This window comes from Drosophila pseudoobscura, unplaced genomic scaffold (assembly GCF_009870125.1).
Source record: "Drosophila pseudoobscura strain MV-25-SWS-2005 unplaced genomic scaffold, UCI_Dpse_MV25 Unplacedtig00000861, whole genome shotgun sequence".
NCBI classification, from domain to species: domain Eukaryota; kingdom Metazoa; phylum Arthropoda; class Insecta; order Diptera; family Drosophilidae; genus Drosophila; species Drosophila pseudoobscura.
In genome coordinates this window covers 171,101-183,230 of record NW_022881738.1, presented here as the reverse complement: position 1 = coordinate 183,230, position 12,130 = coordinate 171,101, and the positions used below count along the sequence as shown (strand labels likewise).

Sequence of the window (12,130 nt, the reverse complement as noted above, 5' to 3'; positions counted from 1 at the left end):
CTGAACCACCGTACCTATATAGCACCCACGCTCCAGGAAATGTGGCAAGATCGCACATCTTGGGCACTAGCAACAATACGGCACTCTAGCCTCAAAAAAGTGGAACCTCCGCAACTATATCGCACATGCACTTATATAGAACACCTCCCTATCCAGCACTGGCATGTATACTGAACCACCGCACCTATATAGCACCCACGCTCCAGGAAATGTGGCAAGATCGCACATCTTGGGCACTAGCAACAATACGGCACTCTAGCCTCAAAAAAGTGGAACTCCGCAACTATATGGCACCTGCACTTATATAGAATCCTTCCCTATCCAGCACTGGCATGTATACTGAACCACCGTACCTATATAGCACCCACGCTCCAGGAAATATGGCAAGATCGCACATCTTGGGCACTAGCAACAATACGGCACTCTAGCCTCAAAAAAGTGGAACTCCGCAACTATATGGCCCTGCACTTATATAGAACACCTCCCTATCCAGCACTGGCATGTATACTGAACCACCGCACCTATATAGCACGCACGCACCAGAAAATGTGGCAAGATCGCACATCTTGGGCACTAGCAACAATACGGCACTCTAGCCTCAAAAAAGTGGAACTCCGCAACTATATGGCACCTGCACTTATATAGAACACCTCCCTATCCAGCACTGGCATGTATACTGAACCACCGTACCTATATAGCACCCACGCTCTAGGAAATGTGGCAGGATCGCATATTTTGGGCACTAGCAACAATATGGCACTCTAGCCTCAAAAAAGTGGAACTCCGCAACTATATGGCACCTGCTTTTATATAGAACCTTTCCCTATCCAGCACTGGAATGTATACTGAACCACCGCACCTATATAGCACCCACGCTCTAGGAAATGTGGCAGGATCGCATATTTTGGGCACTAGCAACAATACGGCACTCTAGTCTCAAATAAGTGGAACCTCCGCAACTATATGGCACCTGCACTTATATAGAACCCTTCCCTATCCAGCACTGGCATGTATACTGAACCACCGCACCTATATAGCACCCACGCTCCAGGAAATGTGGCAGGATCGCATATTTTGGGCATAAGCACCAATATGACAATATAGCCCTAAAAAAGTGGAACCTCCGCAACTATATGGCACCTGCACTTATATCTAACCCTTCACTATCCAGCACTGGCATGTATACTGAACCACCGCACCTATATAGCACCCACGCTCTAGGAAATTTGGCAGGATCGCATATTTTGGGCACTAGCACCAATATGGCACTCTAGCCCATAAAAAATCGAACCTCCTTAACTATATGGCACCTGTACTTATATAGAACCCTTCCCTATCCAGCACTGGCATGTATACTGAACCACCGCACCTACATAGCATCCACGCTCCAGGAAATGTGGCAGGATCGCATATTTTGGGCATAAGCACCAATATGGCAATATAGCCCCAAAAAAGTGGAACCTCCGCAACTATATGGCATCTGCACTTATATAGAACCCTTCCCTATCCAGCACTGGCATGTATACTGAACCACCGCAGCTATATAACATCCACGCTCTGTAGTAGCCAGCACAAAATATAGGGAATTGGTTATCTTCTTTCGTCTCGTGAGACCCCCTTGTGATATTTCGAACGATCAAGCTTTAGCCGCTCTTAAGGTTGGATCAAAGCCTTAGCCGCTCTTAAGTCCGAACGCCCACGAACACATACAAGCGACGGACAGTGGGAAGCATAGACGGCAATCGTACGATTGCACAGTTAAGCTATGCTGTGCATTAGACGATCGTTTTATGCTGCTGCGAATGTTCTGGATCATACGATTGCACAGTTAGTAAAAAGCTCAAAAGCTCTGCTGCACTGGCTGCTCAGTCCATCGTCTATTACTGCTTTGAACAATATAAGAAAGTTGATCGATCTGTAAAGACGTGATAATTTCCGAGTGCGAGCAACATACATATTGCACACACATATATATAGTGCTATCCGGAAAATATATATATTTCCACAAATATATGCTGGAAGCATATAGTTACAAGTGCCGTACAGTTCAGTGGTCAGTGAATGACAAGAATTTAGTGCAGATATATTTGGGAAAAGAGGTATGTTTTCATATTAGTGCCGTGCACGTGCTGACATAACCTATGTTGCAGGGAGGTGTACCTAAGCTGCCCCATCGCGGTATAGTCTCGAGAAGACTACCCTGGGAGCTGGCTTAGGCGAACAGTTGTCGAGGTTTCTCCAACTCCAACCATAATTCATCGTTTCTGGACCTTATATTGCCACCAAGTCGGAATCTCCAAAGATCCAAGTGGAACAGATCAGCCTTAATCGCCAAGAATATTTAGTGCTGCTCAGACATAAATAACTAAATACAGGCTTGGCGGAAGATTCGTCAGTACGGCCAGGAACCATATACATCGCACCTGTTGACCTCTAACCAACTTCAGGCGGTCAAGAGTCTACAAAGCAGCAGCACAGGATCGAGTTTTGTCCAATTTACATTTAATTCATTATCAAGTTCCAACGCATAAACATCAGCAGTTTAACGTAATGTAACTGAAACTTTATTAACACCCCTTTTTGATGTTACGCGCGTACATGCCTACATACATATGTGCATATGCACACTAAATTTTCTGTCGTTTGCTACCTTTTGGTTCAATTTTCGCGATAGAGCATAACAATTAAATTTCTGTCTGTATTATGAAAACCAAAACAACTGACTGATGACTATGCGACGGTGTTTGTAGCGTAATTGTATTGTATGCATTATATATTTATGATTTCCATATTTTAAACAGCTGCGGTCAACATCTACGACATCATTGGGCCCAACGATCAGCGTAAGACAATAACGCCGGAGTGAGTAATTATGTACAGCAAAAAGTAGTTTGGTCAAAAGAGCCTATTAACTTGAAAGTGTAGATATGCATACAGTGTATAATGATTCAAACCCGTCTGCTCAGTGTGTATAATGCACCCCAGTCTGATCTAGCTTTTGTTTACGATTTCGATTCTTATTCTCTCGTTTATATATATATATATACCTATACCCTAATGTTTTCATGCTTTAAAATAATGAATTTATAACTAAACTTATATGATAATTAGGATTAAGGAAATAATACCCACAAATTAGAAGCTAAGTCAATTGTTGTGTTTCTACAACTGCAACGTAATGAATATTGAAATTGAAGTCTCACATTATATTAAAATATGAATCTTTTTGAATTGAAATGAATCTTTAAAATCATAAAAATGGTCTGTCGAGTATCCGTGCCAGGATCTTATAAAATGTGGTAAACCTTAGTAAAGGATTGATCAAGGGACAATGCAAGAACTCGAACGCAATGTCATGGTAGGGTGGGTACAGAAGAGAGGGACAATCAACACCTAGGTTCTGTCTAAATAGAAATGGTTCAGTAGGGCTTTTATTTGGCGTGTCGGCGCTATCAGTATTTCAGTTTACTTTGTTTTATATAATCACTTATAGTTCCCGTAAAGTGCACTAATTAAATGTAGTGGAGTACGATAGTACAATTAGGCGAGGAAGAACCCCGACCATCCGGCGAGCTAGACCCGAGCCTAGCAAGAGTGCACACGACCAACCCTATTTGTACGCCGTCCTTAAGTCAGTCATGGTCATCTGCTGATACCGAGGGCCTATATATCTGTTTACACAAATATATATTTAAACTCTGGTACACTACACATTTATGGCGCCCAACGTGGGGCCAGGCAACTTGCCTTAGAATCTAAAACCAATTCAGAGCGATATTAAAATTTGGATTTATAGTGTCTTACTATATAGGCCGATTATTTTAATAAGACAAGCAAATCTTGCCTTGGTTCTCCAAGCTCAACCGGTAATACATCAAAATTTCAACGACACATTTTCTTTTGCAAAATATTGCACAAAGGTTAAAGATATCAAAATTTATACTTTGGCTCGGTTTTCGGATTTAGCAACTGCAATTCATTTTATTTCGGATTGGTTGACCAAAACAGACCTATAGTATCGAATTGTGAGTATCAGAGACAGCTATGCAATACCATACAGTGATCAGAATAAACAGGAATTGTTTTAGGATTTAGCGGTTCCAATTCAGTTTATTTTGGATTGATCGACCAAAGCAAACCTGCTTTTTCACTTTAGGCATCTTGAGTTATTCGGATTTACAATTTTATATTGCCAAATCGCGATAGTTGTCCAATGATTCAGTGCACGAGGTCATTAACTTATAAATAGTCCATATTAACGAAAATAGAAAAGCCAGAAATAGTATTCTGGCATGTGGGAAAGACAGACATTATTATTACAATTAATACCTTCTTATATAATTTTTTTTTATTTTTTTTTTTTCTTTAATTCCTTAAATATTGTCTGATATACAATGGCTGTAAGGCGAAGTACAGATGATATAACAACTGCGTTGCAGGAAGCAGAACCATTTTGTGGAATTTGCAACGAAGTATTGGGAACTAGTGAGATTATAGCCAACACCCCGTGTAGACACAAATTCCATAAACTTTGTATTTTGGAACAGATTAGGACAAACCCAAAATGTCCCACCTGTTCATTAGATTGTTCTGCTCTGGCACTAACATTCTCTAACAACACGTTGTTAGCCGAGCTTAACGCCGAAGGAACACGACCAACTAGTGCTAACGAATCTTTTAGCACAATAGACGGAACGTCTAATCGACCTAAAAAGGGCCAAAAGTTTATTAGAAGGGGTAGGAATACGAGAGCAACTCAACGATCCAGGTTAGATCGCTCACTAACAGAAACTGAAACCAACAACACAACCCTTCCAATAACCTCTCAAGTGGAAATCGCTAACTACGTCCAGTCTGCTGTAAGCATTCAACAGGCTCAGTTAATGGAACAACTAACTTCATTTTTAAGCAAAACAATTGAATCTTCGATTCAAAGTCAATTAGCGTCACTCCAGCTGACACAACCAGAACATATCTCTCCCGATGTTTCCGGTGACAATAACATTAACCAAACAAATAACGTGGGTATCGGTCAAGCACGAGATAGTCACGCAGAAGTTCTTTTAGATTTTTCAAGAGCGAGTGCAAATCGAAGTAATTCGAGCTCACACGTAGCACCAGCAAAAGTTTCCAGTATAATGCAGAATTGGCGCATTAAATTCGATGGTTCAAAAACTTGCATGAGGATGGATGAGTTTATTTATCGAGTACGTTCTCTAACGCAACAAAATCTTTATAACAATTATCAATTGCTTTGTGATCACTTGTATCTTTTATTCGCGGGAAAAGCTAGTGATTGGTACTGGAAATTCCATCGAAATTACCCAAACTTTAATTGGGATACGTTTTTTATAGAGTTTAGAAGAAGATTTGAAGATGTTGAGACCGACTATGATATCTGGGAAAAGATTAGTAAACGTCGTCAGGGCGAAAACGAATCCTTCGATGACTTTCAATATGCTATCGAAGATCTCGTGGATAGGCTTCAAAATTCGGTTACGGAAGAAGATGTTGTGAATCTACTTATTAGAAATTTCAAGCCCACTCTTCACCACGAGCTTCTTCACTTAAAGATTGCCAATAGATCAATATTACGACGAGAGGTACGTAAGCACGAGCAGTTTTATAACGATATAAGATCGGTCAAGCAAAGGACTCTTCGCTCATACGTATCGGAATTGTCAGGTCCAGACGATAGTGTGTCAAATACAACGTCGTACTTCACAGTCAGTTCCAACTTGCTGGAACTGTGACAACAAAGGTCATAAATTTGACGATTGTGTAGGTCCTCGTAAGATCTTTTGCTACGGGTGTGGAACAAAAGATACTTACAAACCGGTATGTCCCAAATGTAACCCTCCGGGAAACCGGCAGAAGGATGTGTTAAACAACAACAAGCAGACACATCCTTAGAAAAAAGTTTGCAAGAATCACCTACTAGTTTAACGAACGACCAAAGTTTAAGGGAGCCTAAGATCAGCTCACAAACAGTAGAGGAAACCCTGCCTACGGCATATCATTTTTCATTTACTCCTTTACCTGATAGGGAAGCAAATTATATTACAACGCGTAAGAAAATTTTTGATAAGATAGATAGTTTTAAATTTGTAAGAAAGCCCAAACGTTCAACTAAACGTTTGAGACAATTTTGGAAGATGGTTCGCAAGAATAAGAACAAGTTTGTTTCAGCTATATTTCTTAGTTCGGATAACAGGCTGTACACCAGTGTCACCATTGAAGGCAGTGATTACATAGCTTTGTTGGATTCGGGGGCCACAATCAGTTGTATTGGAGGTTCAGCCGCGAAAGAAATGTTGGCGCATTGCAAGGTTAAGAAGTGTTCAGGAGCAATACGAACGGCTAACGAGACTGAAAGTAAGGTTATAGGCAAGCTGGTAACACAAATTAATTACCGTGGATGCACGGCAGACCTAGAAATGTTTCTTATTCCTGAACTCAAGCAAGACGTCTATTTGGGGATAGACTTCTGGCAAAAATTTGGACTTTTAGATAAAATCTCACACACTGCAGAGGTATCTGAATTAGATGTTGGAGGTACGGATGACGTCGAAGAACCACCGAACCTACATAAATTGACAGCAGACGAGAGAATTCGCTTAGATAAAGTGATAGGTTGTTTTCCATCTTTCGCTACTGAAGGATTAGGCCGTACCAGTTTAGTCACACACTCTATAGATGTTGGAGCAGCTATTCCCGTAAAGCAACGACATTGGCCGGTATCGCCAGCCATAGAGAAATTGATGTTTGCCGAGGTGGACAATATGCTTGCGCTCGATGTTATAGAGGAGTCGACTAGTCCCTGGAGCAGTAATTGCGTTTTGGTAAAGAAAGGCGAAAAATATAGACTGTGTCTCGATTCAAGAGAAGTGAACAAGGTTACAAGACGGGATGCATATCCGTTACCACATATTGATGGTATTCTAAGTCGATTACCACCCGCTCGTTACATCACTGGATTAGACATGAAACACGCATTTTGGCAAATCCCGTTGGATGAACAATCGCGACAGTATACTGCATTTACAGTGCCTAACCGACCATTATATCAATATAAAATGATGCCATTTGGTCTTTGCAATGCCGCTCAAACTCTCTGTAGACTAATGGATCGAGTTATTCCAGCTCATCTTCGGACACGTGTATTCGTATATTTAGATGATCTACTTGTTTTATCAGAGGATTTCGAGTCGCATTTACTGTTGTTACAGGAGATAGCGTAGTGTCTACGCAAAGCAAATCTAACCATTAACATAGGGAAATCAAACTTTTGCATAAAAGAAATCACGTATTTGGGTTTTATTATTGGTAATGGTCGGATAAAGACAAATCCAGACAAAATCAAGGCCATCTCGAAGTTCCCTGTGCCAGTTACCGTTAAGCAACTGCGTCGATTTTTGGGATTATCCGGTTGGTACCGACGTTTCGTTGAAAATTATGCTACCGTTAGTTTTCCCTTAACCGAGTTGCTTAAGAAGAAAAAAGATTTACAGTGGAATGATGATGCTCAACAGTCGTTTGAGACCTTAAAGTCCTGTTTAACCGCATCACCCATTTTGATAACTCCTGACTTCTCAAAACCTTTTATTTTGCTCTGTGATGCCAGCACTTACGGAATCGGTTGTGTTTTAGCTCAAGAACGCGACGGCGTTGAATTGCCAATTGCTTACATGTCAGAAAAATTATCCAAGGCACAACGTAATTATTCGGTTACCGAACTAGAGTGCTTAGCAGTCATAAAGGGAATAAAAAAATTCCGCTCTTATGTTGAGGGACAGGACTTCGTAGTCATAACCGATCACGCAGCACTTAAATGGTTAATGCAACAAAAGGATTTATCGGGTAGATTAGCCAGATGGTCTATGAAATTGCGTAGTTTCACATTTAATATCCTACATAGAAAGGGGACACTGAATGTTGTCGCTGACACTCTCTCGCGTCAGGATGAACCGGCTATAGAGGAGCTCACGCAAATAAACCCCATGGTTGATCTAGACTCAGATCAATTCAAATCAGCTGAGTATCTGAGTTTAATAGAAAGTATTCAACAGAATCAGAGTAAGTTCCCAGACTTGAAAGTGATAGACGGTCAAGTTTTCAAAAGGACAGTATTCGCTTCGGGAGATGAGTCTCAAGAGAACGCATCATGGAAACTTTGGGTTCCGTCAGGGTTAATTACGAACGTATTATATCAAGCTCATGACGCCCCTAGCTCCGCACATTGTGGGATGAGTAAAACCATAGAGAAGCTTAAAAGATATTTATTCTGGCCTCGCATGGTTAGCCAGACGCGCAAGTACATATCTGAATGCACCGGTTGTCGCACGACCAAGAGTCCGAATATGATTCTTAGACCTCCTATGGGTAAACCATTCACTTCGGATAGGCCGTTTCAGAAATTATACATAGATCTCTTAGGACCATACCCACGCACGAAAAAGGGAAACATAGGATTGCTCATAGTTGTTGATCACAATACTAAGTTCCATTTTCTGTGTCCCTTGAAGAAATTTACAGCCCCTAAGATCTGTGAATATCTGGAAGGGTCTCTCTTTTATACATTTGGGGTGCCAGAAGTCATCTTGTCAGACAATGGATCCCAATTTAAATCTAGCTACTTTCAGGCATTTTTAAATAGCTTCGGTATAACACAAAAATGCACAGCTATTTATTCACCGCAAGCGAATGCCAGCGAGCGACTGAACAGATCCGTGATAGCTGCGATACGAGCTTATATCGGTAACGAACATTCCAATTGGGACTGTAACCTGAATGCCATTAGTGGTTCATTGAGATCTACCTTACATAGGAGTACAGGGTATTCTCCATATTTTCTAGCATTTGGTCAAAACATGATGTTGAATGGGAAGGATTACGCACTCTTGCGTAAACTAGACCTTTTGAACGACGATACTAGAATGGAGAACCCAGATTCCTTGCAGCTAATCCGGCAACAGGCTAAAGCGAATGTCAATAAGGCACACGAAGAAAATTCGCATAGATACAATTTGCGCTGCCGTGATACACAATTAAAGATTGGAGATTTGGTATATGCTAGAAATTTCACACAAAGTAGTGCTATAAAAAAGTTTAGTTCTAAACTAGCCCCTGTGTTCATTCCCGCTCAGGTAATTAAAAAGCGAAGTCCGTACTATTACGAATTGGTCGATGGGAACAAGAAATATCTCGGCGTGTATCATCTGAAAGACATTCAAATCAGGAAATAATCTCTCCTAATCAAGTTCTTCAGATAATTATTCGTCGAGCAGGTCTTGTATAATTATCTGTGGTGTAGTAGCCAGCACAAAATATAGGGAATTGGTTATCTTCTTTCGTCTCGTGAGACCCCCTTGTGATATTTCGAACGATCAAGCTTTAGCCGCTCTTAAGGGTGGATCAAAGCCTTAGCCGCTCTTAAGTCCGAACGCCCACGAACACATACAAGCGACGGACAGTGGGAAGCATAGACGGCAATCGTACGATTGCACAGTTAAGCTATGCTGTGCATTAGACGATCGTTTTATGCTGCTGCGAATGTTCTGGATCATACGATTGCACAGTTAGTAAAAAGCTCAAAAGCTCTGCTGCACTGGCTGCTCAGTCCATCGTCTATTACTGCTTTGAACAATATAAGAAAGTTGATCGATCTGTAAAGACGTGATAATTTCCGAGTGCGAGCAACATACATATTGCACACACATATATATAGTGCTATCCGGAAAATATATATATTTCCACAAATATATGCTGGAAGCATATAGTTACAAGTGCCGTACAGTTCAGTGGTCAGTGAATGACAAGAATTTAGTGCAGATATATTTGGGAAAAGAGGTATGTTTTCATATTAGTGCCGTGCACGTGCTGACATAACCTATGTTGCAGGGAGGTGTACCTAAGCTGCCCCATCGCGGTATAGTCTCGAGAAGACTACCCTGGGAGCTGGCTTAGGCGAACAGTTGTCGAGGTTTCTCCAACTCCAACCATAATTCATCGTTTCTGGACCTTATATTGCCACCAAGTCGGAATCTCCAAAGATCCAAGTGGAACAGATCAGCCTTAATCGCCAAGAATATTTAGTGCTGCTCAGACATAAATAACTAAATACAGGCTTGGCGGAAGATTCGTCAGTACGGCCAGGAACCATATACATCGCACCTGTTGACCTCTAACCAACTTCAGGCGGTCAAGAGTCTACAAAGCAGCAGCACAGGATCGAGTTTTGTCCAATTTACATTTAATTCATTATCAAGTTCCAACGCATAAACATCAGCAGTTTAACGTAATGTAACTGAAACTTTATTAACACCCCTTTTTGATGTTACGCGCGTACATGCCTACATACATATGTGCATATGCACACTAAATTTTCTGTCGTTTGCTACCTTTTGGTTCAATTTTCGCGATAGAGCATAACAATTAAATTTCTGTCTGTATTATGAAAACCAAAACAACTGACTGATGACTATGCGACGGTGTTTGTAGCGTAATTGTATTGTATGCATTATATATTTATGATTTCCATATTTTAAACAGCTGCGGTCAACATCTACGACATCATTGGGCCCAACGATCAGCGTAAGACAATAACGCCGGAGTGAGTAATTATGTACAGCAAAAAGTAGTTTGGTCAAAAGAGCCTATTAACTTGAAAGTGTAGATATGCATACAGTGTATAATGATTCAAACCCGTCTGCTCAGTGTGTATAATGCACCCCAGTCTGATCTAGCTTTTGTTTACGATTTCGATTCTTATTCTCTCGTTTATATATATATATACCTATACCCTAATGTTTTCATGCTTTAAAATAATGAATTTATAACTAAACTTATATGATAATTAGGATTAAGGAAATAATACCCACAAATTAGAAGCTAAGTCAATTGTTGTGTTTCTACAACTGCAACGTAATGAATATTGAAATTGAAGTCTCACATTATATTAAAATATGAATCTTTTTGAATTGAAATGAATCTTTAAAATCATAAAAATGGTCTGTCGAGTATCCGTGCCAGGATCTTATAAAATGTGGTAAACCTTAGTAAAGGATTGATCAAGGGACAATGCAAGAACTCGAACGCAATGTCATGGTAGGGTGGGTACAGAAGAGAGGGACAATCAACACCTAGGTTCTGTCTAAATAGAAATGGTTCAGTAGGGCTTTTATTTGGCGTGTCGGCGCTATCAGTATTTCAGTTTACTTTGTTTTATATAATCACTTATAGTTCCCGTAAAGTGCACTAATTAAATGTAGTGGAGTACGATAGTACAATTAGGCGAGGAAGAACCCCGACCATCCGGCGAGCTAGACCCGAGCCTAGCAAGAGTGCACACGACCAACCCTATTTGTACGCCGTCCTTAAGTCAGTCATGGTCATCTGCTGATACCGAGGGCCTATATATCTGTTTACACAAATATATATTTAAACTCTGGTACACTACAGCTCCAGGAAATGTGGCAGGATCGCATATTTTGGGCATAAGCACCAATATGACAATAAAGCCCTAAAAAAGTGGAACCTCCGCAACTATATGGCACCTGCACTTATATCTAACCCTTCACTATCCAGCACTGGCATGTATACTGAACCACCAAACCTATATAGCACCCACGCTCTAGGAAATTTGGCAGGATCGCATATTTTGGGCATAAGCACCAATATGGCAATATAGCCCTAAAAAAGTGGAACCTCCGCAACTATATGGCACCTGCACTTATATCTAACCCTTCACTATCCAGCACTGGCATGTATACTGAACCACCGCACCTATATAGCACCCACGCTCTAGGAAATTTGGCAGGATCGCATATTTTGGGCACTAGCACCAATATGGCACTCTAGCCCATAAAAAATCGAACCTCCGCAACTATATGGCACCTGTACTTATATAGAACCCTTCCCTATCCAGCACTGGCATGTATACTGAACCACCGCACCTATATAGCCCCCACGCTCCAGGAAATGTGGCAGGATCGCACATCTTGGGCACTAGCACCAATATGGCACTCTAGTCCATAAAAAAGTGGAACCTCCGCAACTATATGGCACCTGCACTTATATAGAACCCTTCCCTATCCAGCACTGGCATGTAAACTGAACCACCGCACCTATA

General features: G+C 41.0%; 2 long non-coding RNA genes across 2 annotated transcripts; both read left to right on the top strand.

Annotated features, from left to right (window-relative positions):
- Positions 1–1,628: 1,628 nt before the first annotated feature.
- On the top strand, positions 1,629–2,284 carry LOC117185568 (uncharacterized). The gene is made up of 2 exons (XR_004471077.1): positions 1,629–2,099; positions 2,151–2,284. It is a non-coding gene; the product is annotated as an uncharacterized lncRNA (long non-coding RNA).
- Positions 2,285–9,620: 7,336 nt separating this feature from the next.
- Positions 9,621–10,034, top strand: LOC117185569 (uncharacterized). Its single transcript, XR_004471078.1, has 2 exons — positions 9,621–9,849; positions 9,901–10,034. It is a non-coding gene; the product is annotated as an uncharacterized lncRNA (long non-coding RNA).
- The last annotated feature ends 2,096 nt before the right edge of the window (positions 10,035–12,130 follow it).